We start from the raw sequence: 17759 nt of genomic DNA on the forward strand, positions 1-17759 counted from the left end.
TGACATGTCTTAAGCAACAACAGAAACAAAAAACTTAAGTATCTAATCTTGAATACTAATCATGTTGAAAACACAAATTTGAAGGCCAAAAATGAAAAAGTGAAAGATCTTTATGACGTTTCTTTAGGCTCCTATATATTTTGATAAACAAACTAAGGCAAGGATCTAGTTTTAGGTATGTCACTTACCTAACCTGTGGAAGGCATAATACAGCTCAAACTGGAGCAGTCTGAGTACAATCAGAAAACACATAGCAGGTTAAAAATGGAAGGTTAATATAAAGAATTATAAATATGATAAAAGAGCAACCCTAAGAGGTAAGGAAACTCTGTATGGCTGAAGAAGAGTACCGAAGGAAGAAAAAACTTGGAAAGCATTCAGACTGGGAGAAGATATGGTTTGGCCACTGAATAATAAGAGAATTTCACTGGTCCGATCTGGCCTGAGCTGGTCAGGAGTTGCTGAGCAAGAAATAGGCAACTTCCACAATATAGGTAGGAGTGTAGGTGAAGAGCAACGAGTGACATGGGTGTGCAGTGGGTGTCTGGGTGCTGGTAGAGGGAAGAGGGCACATAGTACCTATGGCTGCCATGCCAAGATGGTGTGGGAAGCTGATGGCCAGGCCAAGGCTGCAAGACCATGAAAGAACTGTGTTTTGGGCCTATGGCTGGCACAGGAGCCACCCAATGTTGTAACATCCATGCCACCAACCCCCAGTTCCACACAAGAAACTGTAAGACATCTTCCTCTTGCTATGTCCGTCCACTGTTCTCTTCTGGGAGACAGCTTAACATCACACTCGCTTTAAAGGAGATATACTTGAAGGAATTTCCTTGCTTATCACAAAGAATATATTGAAGGATGCACGCAGAGCTGAGAAGCAATAAATTAATAACTGACAGTCAAAAGCTAAGTCAACACTTCTCTATCCTATGAATTCTGCTTTCTCTTTTTTCTTGCTCTCTTCATTTTTTACATTTTTTCAAAAACAACAAGTTTATATGATATACTACAGGCAAGTATAATCAATATCTTGTAGTAATCTATAATGTAAAAGAATATGAAAGGGAATATATATATGTAGATGTATGACTGAAACATTAAGCTGTACACCAGAAACTGCCACACTGTAAACTGACTATACTTCAAATTTTAAAGATAATTAAAGTTTAAAAAAAAAACATGTATTGAGTACCTATTCGTCATCAAGAAAAGATAAAAAAATACAATCCACATCCCCAAGAGGCTAGAAGGGATGCAAACAATTGAAATGCAATGTGATAAGACCGTAATAGAGGTGTGTTCACCAAATGAAGCTCTGCCCGGGAAACTCAGGCACATTAACTTCACTGTCACGGCACAGCAGTGTTGTGAGGCTTATAGCAAGTAACTTATTGCTAAGATGATCAAGGATTAAAGTTTGCATGATTTGGGTTTTTGTAAATTTCAGTGCAATCAACGTGTTCCCTATAATAGCATCACTTTCATTTTCTTGAACACTGATGGGCTTCTCAAAAAGGCAAAAAGTTCAGGAACTCTACCTCACCCAAATCTATGTGATTTATGCCGCTGCCCACAGTCTTGATGTGCCCACAGAATATGTTATAGTCACACAACTATTACATTTGATAGGGAATAAAGGGCATATGAAGATTTTAGCTGGCCTCAGACTTTTATGATCTTGAATTTCTAATTCAATGCAATTCAAAAGAATCGAAATAAAATCTTTCCTGGCAAAAGAGCAGTCCTAAATGTAACAAAACCTAAGAATCCACCTGGAATGCAACAAATCATATGGATACATGCAAGCATTGAGGGAGTTGTTTTTTTTTTTTAAGATTTTTCTTATATTTACAAATGAGATGCTCACCTACATTATAATAAATGAAAATAGAAACTTGATAATGCACAGTTAAATAAGAAAGTACTGTGTGACCATATTCTAGATTTGTGATTACCCCATCTTAAAAAAAAAATGCATACAATAGGTAGTTTTGTTTGGATTGTATTGCTTTATAATATGAAGTAGATAAAAATTTGTACTAGCTGAAAATTTTTAATTTTTTGACTTCTAATTTTATTAAACATTGCTTCCTTAAGATTATACCAAGTGAGCCAGTAATAATTAACCCCTGATTATTTAAGCAAGTCTTAGGAGTTATACACATAGCTCTTTACCAAGTAAGACTAATATTTCCAAGTAAGTCAAAATACACTGCTATGCTTTCTTCTCCCACCATCCTTTAGATATATTCAGTGGGGCTACTTTATCCTCTACCTTTGGCTAAAACTGAAAACTCAGCCAGCCCAGTGATTTCCCTGGTGTTCGTTGAGTACGTAGTCCTAAACTGGCTTCACTCTCTATTGCTTTAACAGATGTTTATAGCTGACTTTCTCTGATGGGGAAAATCTGTGGATTCTTCAGAAATGTCCAGCATTAAAGGGGGCTCTGAGATGTGGTTCCTTAATCTGGGTGAATCCTTTCTCTTCTGGGGTTTCTTTCCACTCTCTTTCAGTCTCTACTAATTCGACAGTCACTTCCAGCTTCTCTCGAGTGCCCTCTGGGCTGCCCTAGAGGCAGTATGAAAGAAGACTCCCACTCTAGCGCCCTGGAGCCTATGGCCAACTCCAGTCTGGGATAACACTTCCTCGGCATTTGCCTCCACCACCTCCAGGACTGTAGTGTGAGCCGAGGGTCCCCTTTGGTTCATTTGCCAGCAGATATCCAAGCAGGCTTTCCCAGTAATGTCCTTGAATCCCTCCTCTCTTAACATAAAATGAAGAGGGATATGCCCCAGGGGAAGAGAAATACTCTGAAGTATTTTTAACTCCACTCTAAACTTCCTACAGGGTCCTCTATTTCATGACTCACTTTGATATCTTGCAGATATCTTGATGTCTTGGTTAAAACCTCCAATTTAACATCCTTTTATATTTAAAAGCCAATGGGAAATAAGCCCCATGTCTTATGTAAAAGCTCTGAGGACCTGCAATAGTGAGAACATCTCAGTTTTAACCAAAGAAAGCAGGGGAGAGAATGGACAAAGCACAGGGATGAATCCTGGTTCCAGGACACAGTCGCATAATGGTCCTAAGGAGATCCCTGAAGTCCTAGCAGCCCCATCTACACAGGGGAACTCGTGGAATGTGTAAGTAACCTGCCTCACACCCTTGGGTGGGAAACTAGGGGGCATAGGTAGCTGGTCCTCTAACTAGAACATCAACTTCTCTCTAATTTTCCACTATCCCCTATAAAAAGGCCTCTTTTCTTTTTCTTTTCTTTTTTCACAAAAATTATTTGTATTGAGTACTGAATTTCGCCATCGAGGGTGGGTTACAGATGACTGGCTCAGAGGTCACCTAAAACAACTATTTTTTAGCCTCATTAAACTTAATATTTAAGGAGAATCATTTTCTCACTTGAAGTATTCAGGTAATTATTGTAATTCTCGGTTTCCCTCTACCAGTATGGAACTATCCTGAGCCAACTAGCAAGAAAGAAATCTGTGATAGAAATACATCCAGTGTTAATAAGATGTGGATAATTAGCTTACAGGATGGAGCCAATATACTTCCCCAAATTAACTAATTTTTGCATTCAACCACAACTCATAAGGTTTCTTTATAATCAACACTTTCTTGTTTTTAAAACTCTTGCAATATACTCAAAGCTGCACAGTTTATAAACCAAGAGGCTGAGCTAATGTCGTATGTTCTTTCTTTGGTAGAAAAGACTATCCTGGGGACCCATAAGGACATGAAATCTTTCTTCCAAAGTAATAAGTTTGTAATATTACACTAGATAGCTAAAATATCACACTCATACATATCCTATTGCACCAAATTCCATACATTCTTGAAAAGTTTTTCACTTTCACCTAGTTGTGAAAACCAATAGAATTACTTTGCATAAAAATGCAATCCCCAGTACTTTTTATTTAGCTAATTATCATTTTTAAAGAATCAGAGGAAAAATATAATCACTCAATCTAATGCAAGAGAAGATTACAGGGCTCATCAAAAATGCCCTTTTAATTTATAAGCAGACTTATAGAGAAATTGGTTGGCCATAACTTCATCACCTGGCCAGACCCTGCACTTTTAAAACATGATTAACTTCAGCCACTTTAAAGGTTTAGATGAAAAAACTACTTAGTTTCAGGCAGATTTAAACATTCCCTTTCCTCAAAAAGAATTAATTAAATAATGGTCTATTATACTCAGAAATCAATAAGCAATCAAACTTGTGACCAGTGTTAATAACCTGGAAATCACCTTTGAAGTATTTACAGAAGGGTAACTTTATTGAGGAAGCAATAACTGATTCCATTTTTTTTTACCATTGTCAAAAGTAACATAAGTATATAAAACTTTTCTCAAAGATTTTTTTTCCCCAATCACCTTTTGCATAATGGCAAAAAGTAATGAAAACAGAGCTCCACTTTTCAGGAAGAAAAATTTTGTAGGGAAAGGGTTAGGCAGGGTAATGAGACATATTCATGCAAGATGGAAGAATAAAAGGATAGGAAAAAGAATTCATAAATTTGTATTGATGTTCTTACAAGGTGTACTGTACTGCATTCAGCATTTCAATGATTTTTTTTTTCCACAGCAGAAAGAAGAATGTAGAAAACAGTAACACAATCACCTTAACCTGTTATTAGTCTTCTGTCAATTTCTCAGTCCTCAGAAGTCTTCCTCCAATTTCTCAAAAAAATAAAAATAAACTTACCATATAATCCAGCAATCCCATTCCTGGGCATATATCCAGAGGGAACTTTAATTCAAAAAGATATATACACCTCAGTGCACATAGCAGCACTATTTACAATAGCCAAGACATGGAAACAAACTAAATATCCATCAACAGGTGACTGGATAAAGAAGATATGGTATATTTACACAAAGGAATACTACTTAACCATGAAAAAGAATAAAATAGTGCCATTTGCAGCAACATGGATGGACCTGGAGATTGTCATTCTAAATGAAGTTGAGCCAGAAAGAGAAAGAAAAATACTATATGATATTACTTACATGTGGAATCTAAAAAAAGACGAATTTATTTACAAAACAAAAACAGACTCATAGACATAGAAAACAAACTTATGCTTACCAAAAGAGGAAAAGGGCAGGAAGGGATAAATTGGGAAATTTTATACGAATATATGTGTGTATATGTATGACTGAAACATTATGCTGTACACCAGAAATTGACACAACATTGTAAACTGACTATACTTCAATTAAATTTAAAAAAAAAAAGTTCTTCTCCAATACTATCTGGCTTCATTTTTCTGGCCTCAACACTTACATCAATACTCCAAAAAGGTTGTACATCTAAAATCAGAATAATGTATTACTTTTAACTTTATATATCTTTACAGTAATACATCTCAAATATTAAAGTGCATAAAGCTCATCATATAAACTTGTTAAACATACAGAATCTAGCACATAGATCATCACCACAATTACCACTGAAGATTCTTAATCAATAGATCTACCTTTTAAGAAATGTGTAATTTTTTCAAGGCTTGAGCCACACTGGAAAAACACTGATCTAATAATTCTGAGGCTCACATTCAAGTTCTTAAGAAGAAGCTGTTGTTATGAAGAGTACAACCTGTGATGTCTGGAAGAACTGATATTAGTCAAAGTAACTACATAGAGATGATGATGATAATAGATGACAGATAGATAGATAGACAGTTAGACAGATAGATAATGTTACCCCAAAAGATAAAGACCCCAGTTCTTGTTGTACCCAAAAGATAAGTTTACAGCTAGAAGACAGCATGTTGTACAGCGGGAGATTTTAAAAGATTTATTTAGAAAAGGAAAAGTACACCTGCAAGAATGGGAGGTGGGCTGATCCAAGGGAGGAAATGTGGCAATTTTTGTCTCCCCTTTCTCTTATATCCTTACTTAGAGGTGGTCTCTTGATTGATGGCTCTTGTCCCTGGAATGCTTGGTTACATTCAGCCACTTGGCACATGTTCTTACCCATGAGTACACAGAAAAACCCATGGGTGGGGCCTAAACCGCAATGTTAAAATTATAATACAATGAGCATTGGGTCAAGTCTGGTTAAGTCCTTTCCAGGCAGTCGTGGCTGTCAGGTTCTAACCAATTTCTTGCTGGCCCTCATTTAGAAGAAATAAAGTCCCTTTATGCTGAAGGCAGACATACCTCCATCTTCCAGAGCATCCTCCTTCTCCTCCAACCTATCTGAGTGGTGCCCCCACTTATCTAATTACCAGATAGATAGATAGATAGGCAGGCCGACAGACAGACAGACAGATATCTGATGGAAGAAATGCAAGGGCAGACAGGAAGTGAGAAAAGGAGATGAAGAGAGAAGGGGAGATGTTAAACAAAATTCAACAAGGTAGCTAAGGTTAAGTCAACATAATGAAAAATAACAATTTTAATTTTTACACTAAATTATTTAGTAATATATAGATACTGTCTTTGGCTACTTTAGAACAGGACATCATCCTTTGAGATCTATCTACTTTTTATTCTCTCTCTCTCTCCCATAACCAATTCATCTCTCTCTCCTTGGCTTTCTTTGCCTTTTGTGGTTTCTTTCACTCTTTCCAGTCATTTCCTCCTGGTCACATTATCAATTTCCTATTTTATTACACCACGTTCCTATGCCCACCTTAAGCATAGTCAGTCATTTTTATAGTGTGATTAAAAGGACTCTGTCAATATAATGGCTTCCCTACTCCCTCCGGCTGAAATTTTAGAACTTCCTTCTTTTAGTTAAAGTATTACCTTATTCATCAACTTCTTTTTTAAAAATCTATATACTTCTGGAAGGGATATATATATACTACCAGATGATCAAGTCACTATCACCTGGGAACCCCTTTTCACTGACATTTAGGAGCCAGCAGGCTTCAACAGCTTTGGGCTTCTAACAGACACAAAGGGAAGGCATCTTGGCCTACTTTAAAATTTGGAGATGTCTCACAATACGTATACAATACGTATTGAATAACTGATTTTCCATCTTCAATTAACTGTTTTGGATAAACTTTTGATTGCTAGAAACAGCAAACTTTAACATGACAACATTTTTCTAGATTTTTCCCTAGACTCACAGACTCAGACAAACTGAAGAAATAAGTTGAAGAGAATAGCAATCCATGCAGTAATGGAACTATATTTCTAAGAGGGTTTTTAATTCATTGTCTCTTAGAAATATAGTTCCAAATACATTTACACACACACACACACACACACACACACACACACTCAGGCTAAGGACCTTAGGAGTTATATACCCCTATAATTGCTACCTCAGTTTTTGCTTAAAAATGTTCCAAAACCTGCCCTAATAAAAGCCCAATCTAGGGTTGCATTAGTCAATGATCATTGTTGGGAAATCTTTCCAAGTATCAACTAAAAATTCCTCTTGTTATGGCTTAGTAATTTTTCCTTTTATTTTGTGCACGCTGAAGATGAATAGCTAATCATGATCTGTCATTTAACACTTTTCCATAATCCTAGGTACAGAGGCTCTCCCTGTGTTTGTTTTCTCTTCTATGATTTATGCAACCCTTCAGCAGAGGTCCTTCTAAGAATTTTTATTGCTTTTCTTTCCTTACAACCACTCACAATCAGAATCATTATTAAAGCTCATTTTCATACCCTGCTTATATTTTCAGGGAAACTTCTTTGGCATTTTAAAAATATTTTTAATACTTGGCACTTAAGAAACAGCGTTTTTCAACATAACTAGCAACAGAAAATGATTAAAGTTTAAATTCATTAGGCATTCAATAAATGTTTATTGAATTTAGCTGAAGTGTCATGAATTTTTCTATTTTTAATCTTCAGTATGATTTACTTTCTGTTTTCACTTATTATGAGAAAACATTTCCATATTCCAATGGAGTAGTTAGATTCAATTTTTTCCTCCCTTGGATAATTCTTTATTCTGTGTTATTATGTGTAATATTTCAAACTAAAGTGTTCTTACTGCAAGTCTCTTGTCTCCATGTGTCTTTTCCTTGCAACAAATAAACGTATTAAATTTCTTCTCCTCTTAATAGTAATTCTTACCACCTACCTGACTTAGAGCAACATTGTGAAGATTGATGAGGCTATAAATAAAACACTTGAAATTCCTAGTATTTTTTTAAAGACTGCATAATGAAAGATAGTAGTGTATTTATTTTTCTGTTTTTCTAGACATCTATAATAATTCTTTGAAGGATCGTATTCTCCCTTTTGTCCTTGTAATAAAATCATGAGTAAACATGAACTTGATAGACTACAGATGCCTTTTAGTAAGAGCCCATTCATTTCTATTCAGTACTGAAGATAGGTTCATCATTGTCCATTCAAATAACAACTAAATGGGGCATGACCAGACCAACCGATTTCAAATTCAGACAGAGCAGTTTAATAGTACATCTCAGCAGTTGGCTTTTTCATAACTAGCTCATAAACCAATGGAGGAAATGCTATCTCTTTAAAATCAGGACTAGAAAGCACTCTTGCTAGGAAATTAGACAGTTTCAGGTAAGTTCTTTTTTTCTTTTTTTTTTTTTAACTCCTCTCTATGTTGATTCTCCACTTATATCAATTCCAGTGGGTATTTCTCTGTCTTTTTGCATGTCTGGTATAATGAGACTAAACTTGACATCAGGAAAACTGGGTTCAAATCCTTCCACACCACTGCGTAACCTTGAGCAAGTGTTTCTAAACCTAAATTGCCTTGAATGGGATAAGAGAATAGTATTTTTCCTCTCTAATCATAAAGTTTTTGAGAGAACAGAATTAGAAAATGTATGTAAAGGCACTGTATACATTTTAAGTTGCTTTATATGTTTCAGATATTATGATACCAGCCTACCTAGCTTTATTGACACTTTATCCTACAATTCTATTTTTCAATCACCTCATAATTCTCATATAAAAAACAAAAGATGGGGGGGAGTTACTGGAAAACTGAACAAAGTCTTCCCATTTACCCAGCTTTGATCTACAAGTAGATTTAAAGACACTGTGATTTTACATGGGGTTTAAAACACCTCTCAATATTTTACATATCCTTCCAGTGCATTAATCATTAATCAACTGTCCTGTCTCTGCTGACCCCTCCCCCTGGCCAGTCCTAGTCCTTCCACCTAGAATGTCTTTCTATTACCCGTGCCAATTGAAATCCCATTAATCTTTCGAAGAGTAACTTAAAAGTCACCTCTTTCATTAAATGCTCTTCAGGTCCTCAAATTAAAAGTAAATTTTCAAAATTTCTTTATGTTCATATAGCACTTCTCTTTGTATTACCTATACTCCAGTCTCCTCTTAAAGACTATGACCAAACTGATTTGAAGGATGGAATTATGTCTTATTCATTGCTGTATCTTAATGCCAAACAGAGGGACTTGAATGCGAAATTTACTAAACAACCCTCTATTACTCTTATCTTGTCCCACACAGATTAGTCTTTCATTTGTTTCCACCACTCCTGCTACACAAAAATATGTAAGGATATAATTTTCCACTGCCTATGAGTCCAATTTAAATGCTTCAATCCTTTCCTCAAGACTCTGCATTGTTATCCAGGGCTCCTTCCTCTCATTCTTAACTCCTTAAATGTAACTTACCTCAGTGTTCCTCCTTCCTGTCATCCCAGAGGATACTTTAAATTTCCATCTTTACTTTCCCACGTCTTTTGCATCCCATGGAATATCCTTTTTTATTAATCATTTCAGGATCAAGCTTAAAAGTTTGCTCCTCCAAGAGGCCTTATCTGATTAAGCCTTCCATGTAGTTCTTTTATAAACCTTGAGCCCTCAGACACCAGGGCAGTATCCTTATGAAATGAAGAATATATGACTCCATACTAGAAATGCATTAGGATATACTGCCTAAAAGCAAAATCACCTTAAGGCAATTTATCAGTACCCTTCAGGGTTTGTTTCTAAAGCATAAAATGAACAACTGTGGAGTTATTTTTTTAACAGTATATATACACAAACATTTTTCAACCTTACATTTATGTGTGCATGAACAGTATTTCTTGAGAGCATAGAGTTTTGCAAGATGCCAAGGTTTATACAAGGAAGACAAAATATACAAGCAACTCCTGCTTATTTATCATGATGACTTTCTGGAAATCATTTTGTGAATTAGATTGCCATAAAGTGAATCAAAACTGGCACTGAAAGCCTACCACACCAGTAATGAACCCTGACAAAGAATCCAGAATCAAATAAATCATAGATGTGACTAACAGTTCTTTAAAGGAGTATAAAGAAATATAAAGTTCTTTAATAATTGAAAATATAATTTTAACATAAAAAGTATAATTCATATTCTATAAATTTATTTAAAAGACCCAGATCATAGACTAATTATCAATGATTCTAAGTGTACATGGAAAATATATTTAAAAATTGAATCTACCATGCTGGTTATACTGAAGATTTAACAGTTACTTGCCCAGAAATTTGTGGGGCACTCCCTACCCTAGGATGATGGCTAAGCCTTGGATCATTTTTAACATTTTTTTTTCTAAACTGCTTAATTTTAATAAATTATGAGAACTATATCCGCCATCTAGCAAATATTTAAGACATAGGAATATTTTCTCCACCACCACGGAATAACTCCACTCAAGGATTTTGTCAGGCCTTATCAGCACTCTCTGTCACAGAAGCCCTATACTGACTAAATTAAAGAGAGATCTTCTTCTTCTACAGGCACTGGTAACACTCTAATGGCTAAGGTAGTGTAAGCAGATAGGGTAGGGGGTCCCTGGAGCAAGAGAACCAGGCATGGCTTTCTTGACATAAGAGAAGCCATTTTGGCCTGAGCCATTCTGTGGAGCAACTCCTGCTTATTTATCTATAGGGGGTAAAATTCTTCTATTCCTTTGATCTTCTGCATGTCATCCAAGGATCAATCCAGGCTATACTATCTGAGCCTTCCTTTTATTAAATTATGCTTTCATTTGATGATTGATCCTATGTGGAAAAACGCTATCAGGAACTGCTATAAGAAAAATCTTATTATCCACTAGTTACTCTATGTCTCCTTTATAACAAGCATGGGAGAAATTTTCCCTAAACTTCAAGGCCAGGGCATCCCCTCAAGCAGTTATGTCTTATCCTATGAACAATATGACTCATTCAATTTGTCCTAATTCCCACTTTCTTTTGACTTACTAGGAAACTTAGGGTTGACTTGTTGTCTTAACTTTAGACACTGTGAGAATGTTATAGGATTTTGAGGACTCTATTTACTTTTCTTATAGCCTCACCTTATTATTCTCCCTTATTTCCTTTTACCTTGTCTTTTATATATATACATATTTTTATTCATTGTGGTGTAGGCACCCTAACTTGCTTGTCTCCTTAGAACTTAGAAGAAGTATTTGGGTAAATGCCATAGTTTTTTATTTTAAAGCTATGTCATTAATTTTACTGATAGCAAAGAGAAAGCTTCTGTCATCATGTAGTTCATTTCTATCTTCCAGATTCTCACGTATATCTGCCAAAAAGCCTTTTCTGGCAGTCCAGATCACCAACCCTAATTTCTAAATAATTCTTACCAAGATAAATTATATCAATATCTATCTAGAATTAAATCTGGGATGAGTCTTGGGTTACCTTATAGTACTCAAAGCCTACAAACTTTTTCTTCACCATCATCATCACATCAAACCCTTGCCATTCTTAGCAGAATTTGACTGGGGTTCTATCTTGAATGGACAGATCATCTACATCAGCAATGTCATCATCCACCTGATTTCAAGTATTACCATTTCCTGAACAACTTCTGTTGCTAGGTCAGGATCAGCCTGATACCAATTAGTTATTAGGCTGGTGTTGTGGATGGTCCAATCCACACCTGGGCTTGCCCTACATCTACACTGTCCATTTGACTGCCCTTCTGCCTTATGAGAAATAGCTTGTAGAGGCCAATCAATTTCCTCAGGACCTACCTTACCTGGCTCATGCTCTATGTTTCTAAGCTAGTATGAAATCCCTAAATGCCTGGCACCCAAGCATCGCTGCTACCACCAAAATTCAACACTATGATATTGACCAGCACAGAGCTTTATTTCCAAACAGTATCTGATATTAAGAAACAGCCTATGTTCCCCTATCGGCTAATTCAACACTAGATAAGAGATTGGATTCCTGAACTTGATAGAAAGATGCACCTTTATTAGAAAACTGAAAATGAAAGATGAAAACTGAAGAAGTAGAAATGGATTACTTCTATGTGTATATATATATAGTAAATGCACATGCACCTAATGGTATAAATGCAGTTATAATTTTAAAAGCACACTTTAATATCAACAGTAGGGGGAAAGAATAGTAAATTCATGATATTTCTCTTAATGTGTTTCCCAAGGTAAATTTTGAATAAGCTATAATGTCATGGTTTGGGCCAGAACTGTCTATTATATAAACTTTAAAGATTTCACAACAAGCCTGACTCAGCCAACATATTTATGTAATTAAAATGTCTAATAAAAATAGAAGGGCTTCTAAAAGATATTACTAATGTAACTATGAAAATTACCCAACATTTCATTTTTAGTCATAAAACAAACTTATACGACATTGACTGTGGGATTTAATCCATCACATCCCAGTTTTCCACAGCAGGACACACCGGAAAAGACCAGACACTAAAACTAGTTTCATCCCTAAGACAGTTCTTAAAGTGTGGTCCACAGACCACCAGCTTCAGGGTTACCTGGATAATCTGTTTAGAGTATGAATTCATGGGACACATTTAGACTTCTAGAATCAGAATTTCTGGGGTTGGGATCCTAGAATCTAATTTCTTTCTAAGCTCTCTTGAGTCTAAGTGCACTAAAGTTTGAGAATCACAACACCAGAAGAAGGAAGATAAAAAACAGCCTGAGCTACAAGTGCAGAGGTTCCTGGTAACAGGTAATGCATAGTGATCAGGGAAGCAAGCAGTTGGCAAGACTGTTCACAAGTGCACCAATGGAACTGGGTTTGAAGGTTCACAATAGGCTATGTCTTTGAATCTATGGCTCAGTTTCTGCATTTGTAAAATAAGAATAAGAGTACTTTGCCTCAAAGAGTGGTTATGGGGACTAAACAATTTAACACACGTAAAGCACTTAGATCAATGTCCAACACAGAGTAAGTATTTGATATATACTAGGTCTTCTTGGTCACAAAGCTGTTCTCCTGAGAGATAAAATCATTGCTTCAGCTTTTGAAAACGATTACCTAATCCTGTGAAACTAAATATTCAACTCATTAAAATATAATAATTTACACATGAAAAGTGTCATGTGTATGTTATACATCCTATTCTTAATGATTCATGGATTAAAAGTAATTCATATCTGTTTCTCCTAAAAAATCAGCTCTGTGAGAATTACTTTTCCCCCACATTTGGCTTAGTTGATAAAATCTTTCAAAAAACATCTCTGTAAGTGTTTTCACATGAAACATTTTCACATGAAAATTCTATTACCAAGTAGAAACTTTATCAAGCTGTTTCCAGTGGCTAGAACTTTCTGAAGTCAAGCAGTTTTCCGAATTCTTTATTATAGTTGCAGCTTAGAATCTTAAAAAAAAATCCTCATTTCAAAATCAGAGGGTTTCTGAATAAGATGTTGCCACAAGAATTTCAGTACTTTCTATCACTTATTCTGTATAAAACACTAAAGTACTCTGGGATAACATACACAGAAAAGAATCATTCTAATAGTTCTAGGTCTTTATCTCTGAATATTGCACTGCTAGGGGTAAATAAACATCATTAGCCATATCCTGGGCTGTTTCTAAGCAAAGTTGTGAGATTAAGTCCATCCTTGGCAACATCCTCTCTCTTTATGGTATCTTTCACTCTTAGTGCCTTCTCCATCTGCCTTTCCTAACCTAGGTAACTACTTTGTTCTCACCTGCCCACAGCTTGTTGTTACATTTTTACCCCACTGAAAATGATCTGTTCTATACTACTACATCATCTCATGACCCAGTGTTTCCAATCATGGATCTAAAATGACATGCTACACTGTTAAGAGTGACTATTGCCAGCTACACATATCTCAGATATTGGTGGACTAATCCTTGCCCCCATAATTTTCTAATATACTATAAAGAATAACAGTAAAAAGTACAAGAGGGTGAAAAAAGAGTAGGCAAATCTCTTAGCAACCATTCATGGCTCAATTGTCCCACACTCACAAAACACTGGAAAAAGCACTACATCAGAACCAAAGCTACTTTTAACAGACTAATTTTACCATGTAGATTTTATCTTTCATTAGTTTCCACTCCCAGTTAATTCAAAGGTTAGCCATAGTTTTGCCTTTCCTCTGAATTCCACTCTCTACTCTGAGTACATGATACTAAAAGTCATCAAGTAAGATTTATCTCACCTTCCTGCTTTCCAGCCTGAAAGGGTACCTGTGCTGCTCCGAGCTATTTCCCCTTTCTAGAGTATGAGGGTGAAACATGTTCTTCCTCCTTTTGTAGGTTGATACTCCTACTTGGACTCTGAGTCTTATGTACGTCCATCTAACTTGAAGCTTGATTTTTATCAATTATTCCCTCTCTCTTTTCATTGTTTTCAAATTACCCTTTCTCCTTATTCTATGTTCAGTCTTAAAAATTTCTCCCTTAATTCTGCATCTATCCCTACCTCCTTTCCCACAGCTTTCTTTGTTTTCTGTCCAATTATCTAACTCCCAACACTGTCATGCAATTTGCTTCTATCCTCTCATCTTGACAGTTCAACTTTCTTGGCAATGGCCACCAATGACGTCCACATTGCCAAATCCAATGGGCTGAAATTTCTAGCATTTGACACTATTGATTAGACTTTCCTTCTTAAAGCATTGCCCTTCTTTGGCTTCTATTATACAATCCTAAATAAAAGAGATTTCTTTTCAATTCCTTTTACTGGATCTTTTCACTCTGCTCATCCATAAAATGCTCTATACTGGACCTGCTTGTTATTTTTACCTTACATTTCTTCCTTTGTGTTCCAATCTATTCTGTACATTTGCATGTATAAATATGAGTCCCAAATCAGAACTTCTAGCCTCAGATACTTCTGAACTCTACAACCAAATATCTAATAACCCACTGTAATGCCTGCCTTGATATCTTTTTCTCCATGGGTCATATTTTGAAGAAACTGCTATCTATGCAATCAACCGTGCCAGAAATTTGGGAATCATTTTTGAATGCTCATACATCCTCATTTCCCATATCTCATCAGAGCACTAGGTCTTGTCAGTATACACCCCAAAGCCAACCCTACTTTATCAACTTCCCTCTAACTCTGCATGCTACCACTGCCTTAGTACAGATTATCATCTCATCCCTTAGGACAAATCTGTTAAAGAACATAATTAAAGACTGAAATGATGACTTTTATACAAATATAAAATGAACATGAATCAAGCATTTTATTTAACTAATTAGTTAATGAGGAGACCAATAAGATGTTGGAATGGGCTCAAAGGAGTATTCAAAGTATCACACATATAGGCTAATCAAGAATGCTGAACTACATGTATAAATAGTTGCAAAACTTGCTTTTTCCACAGTAGAGAGGGAAATTGATTTTCCTTCCACCAGACAGAATTCATTTGCACATCTATGGGCAAGAGTCATTTGTGTTGCTGTGATCTACAATTTACAGTTTTAAATAGCTCAGATAATGAAAGATGCAAACTCCATACAATCATATAACTGAGAAGTGCGTGCTCTAGACAACACATATATCTTGATTGAAGACATCTCATAATGTTTTTGGTCTACTTCAAAGTCCTTCACAAATTTTTTTGAAAACTAAAGTCTACTAATACCTCTCCCATGTTCAAAATTCCTCGTGGCTTCCTCCCAACCACAAAATAAAATCCAATCCCACCCAACTGGGTGGGATGGCCATCCTCATCTCCTGATCTCCAACTCTACCCATCTTAACATCCACAGGGACTTCATACTGGAGGAAGCAATACCAAAATGCTTCCACTTTTCCAAATACCCCTAGCTATTTTATACTCAGTACCCTTCACCTGCCATAATCTTTTCTAGAATGTGCTTAGAATGTAGTTTGGTGCAGCCATTATAAAAAACAGTGTGAAGATTCCTTAAAACACTAAAAATAAACATATCGTATGATCCAGCAATCCTACTCCTGCCCATACATCTGAAGGGAGCTCTAATTCACAAAGATACATATACCTCAATGTTCATAGCAGCACTATTTACAATAGCCAGGACTTGGAAATAACCTAAATGTCCATCAACTGATAACTAGATAAAGAAGTTGTGGTATATGTATACAATGGAATACTACTCAGCCATAAAAGAATAAAATAATGTCATTTGCTGCAACATGGACATACCTTCATTGTCTTACTAAATGAAGTAAGCCAGAAAGAGAAAGAAAAATACCGTATGATATCACTTACATGTGGAATCTAAAAAAAAGACACAAATGTATTTACAAAACAGAAACAGACTCACAGACATAGAAAAAAAGTCTTATGGGTTACCAAGAGGGGAAAAGGGGTGGGAAGGGACAAATTGGGATTTTGAAATTCGCAGCTACTACTATACACAAAATAGATAAACAACAAGTCTATACTGTATAGCACAGGGAACTATATCTAATACCTTGTAGTAACCTATGACGAAAATGAAAAACAATATGAAAAGCAATATATGTATGTATATGTATGACTGAAAACTTATGCAGAAATTCGCATAACATTGTTAACTAACTATACTTCAACTATAAACAATTAAATAAATAACTCTGAAATTTTTTTTTAAAAAGGCTTACTAATTTCAAAGCCTTTTTTCCCCTGGAAGATTCTCCAAATAGAGTTAATTATTCCCTCTCTATTAATGCAAATTATTTGTCTTCACATATGATTCCCCATAGACTGAGAACTGCCTAGGGATTAAATATTAACATTTATTGTGTAGTTATTAACAACAGAGATTTTACAGTCAGATATGAGTTCAAATTCAGAATCCTGGCACAGGGGTATAGCTCAGTGGAAAAGCATTTGACTGCAAATTCTGAATCCATTACCTACTAATGTAATAACATGGGAAAGTTACTTCACCTCTCTGTTCCTTAATTTCTTCATCTGCAAGTGGAAAGTTTGTAATTTTGAGTGTTGGCTTTGAATTAGATCACCTGTTTAAATACCTGTCCTATAATTTACTAACTCTTCCAAGGAAAACCACTTGTCCTCTAGCCAATTTCTTCATCTGTAAAACAGCATTGATAATAATACCTCATAAGATTCTTAAAAGATGTAAAGATATAATACATGTAAAGCAGTGTAATGATTAATTTTATGCATCAACCTGGCTATGTATAGCACCCAGATATTTGGTCAACTAACAGTCTAGATATCACAGTAGAGGTTATTTTTTAGATGAGATTAACATTTAAATCAGTAGACTTTAAGTAAAGCAGATTACTCTCCATAATGTTAGTGGGCCTCACCCAATCTGTTAAAAGCCTCAAGAAAAAAAGACCGATGACCAAAAAGGAAGAGGGAAATCTGCTTCAGGATTGTCTTTGGACTTGAGCTATAACATCAACTCTTCCCTGGGTCCCCAATCTGTTAGCCTGTCCTGCAGTTTTCTGACTTGCCAGCCAGTTCCTTAATATAACTTATTATTATTAGAGCTTTGTGGAATAAATGAATGAATGCATGTAAAATACTTAGCATAACATCTGGCACATAACACATACTCAAC

At 35.6% G+C, this 17759-nt stretch overlaps 2 long non-coding RNA genes across 2 annotated transcripts in view; both read right to left on the bottom strand.

Moving 5' to 3' along the window:
• Window positions 1–17759, bottom strand: part of LOC116664255 — a 575010-nt gene that overhangs the window by 535578 nt on the left and 21673 nt on the right. The window lies entirely within an intron of this gene.
• Window positions 432–16334, bottom strand: LOC116664257. Its single transcript, XR_004320677.1, has 3 exons — window positions 16184–16334; window positions 14067–14070; window positions 432–442 (listed from the first exon to the last, which is right to left on the bottom strand). It is a non-coding gene; the product is annotated as an uncharacterized LOC116664257 (long non-coding RNA).

This window comes from Camelus ferus, chromosome 6, assembly GCF_009834535.1.
Source record: "Camelus ferus isolate YT-003-E chromosome 6, BCGSAC_Cfer_1.0, whole genome shotgun sequence".
NCBI lineage: Eukaryota > Metazoa > Chordata > Mammalia > Artiodactyla > Camelidae > Camelus > Camelus ferus.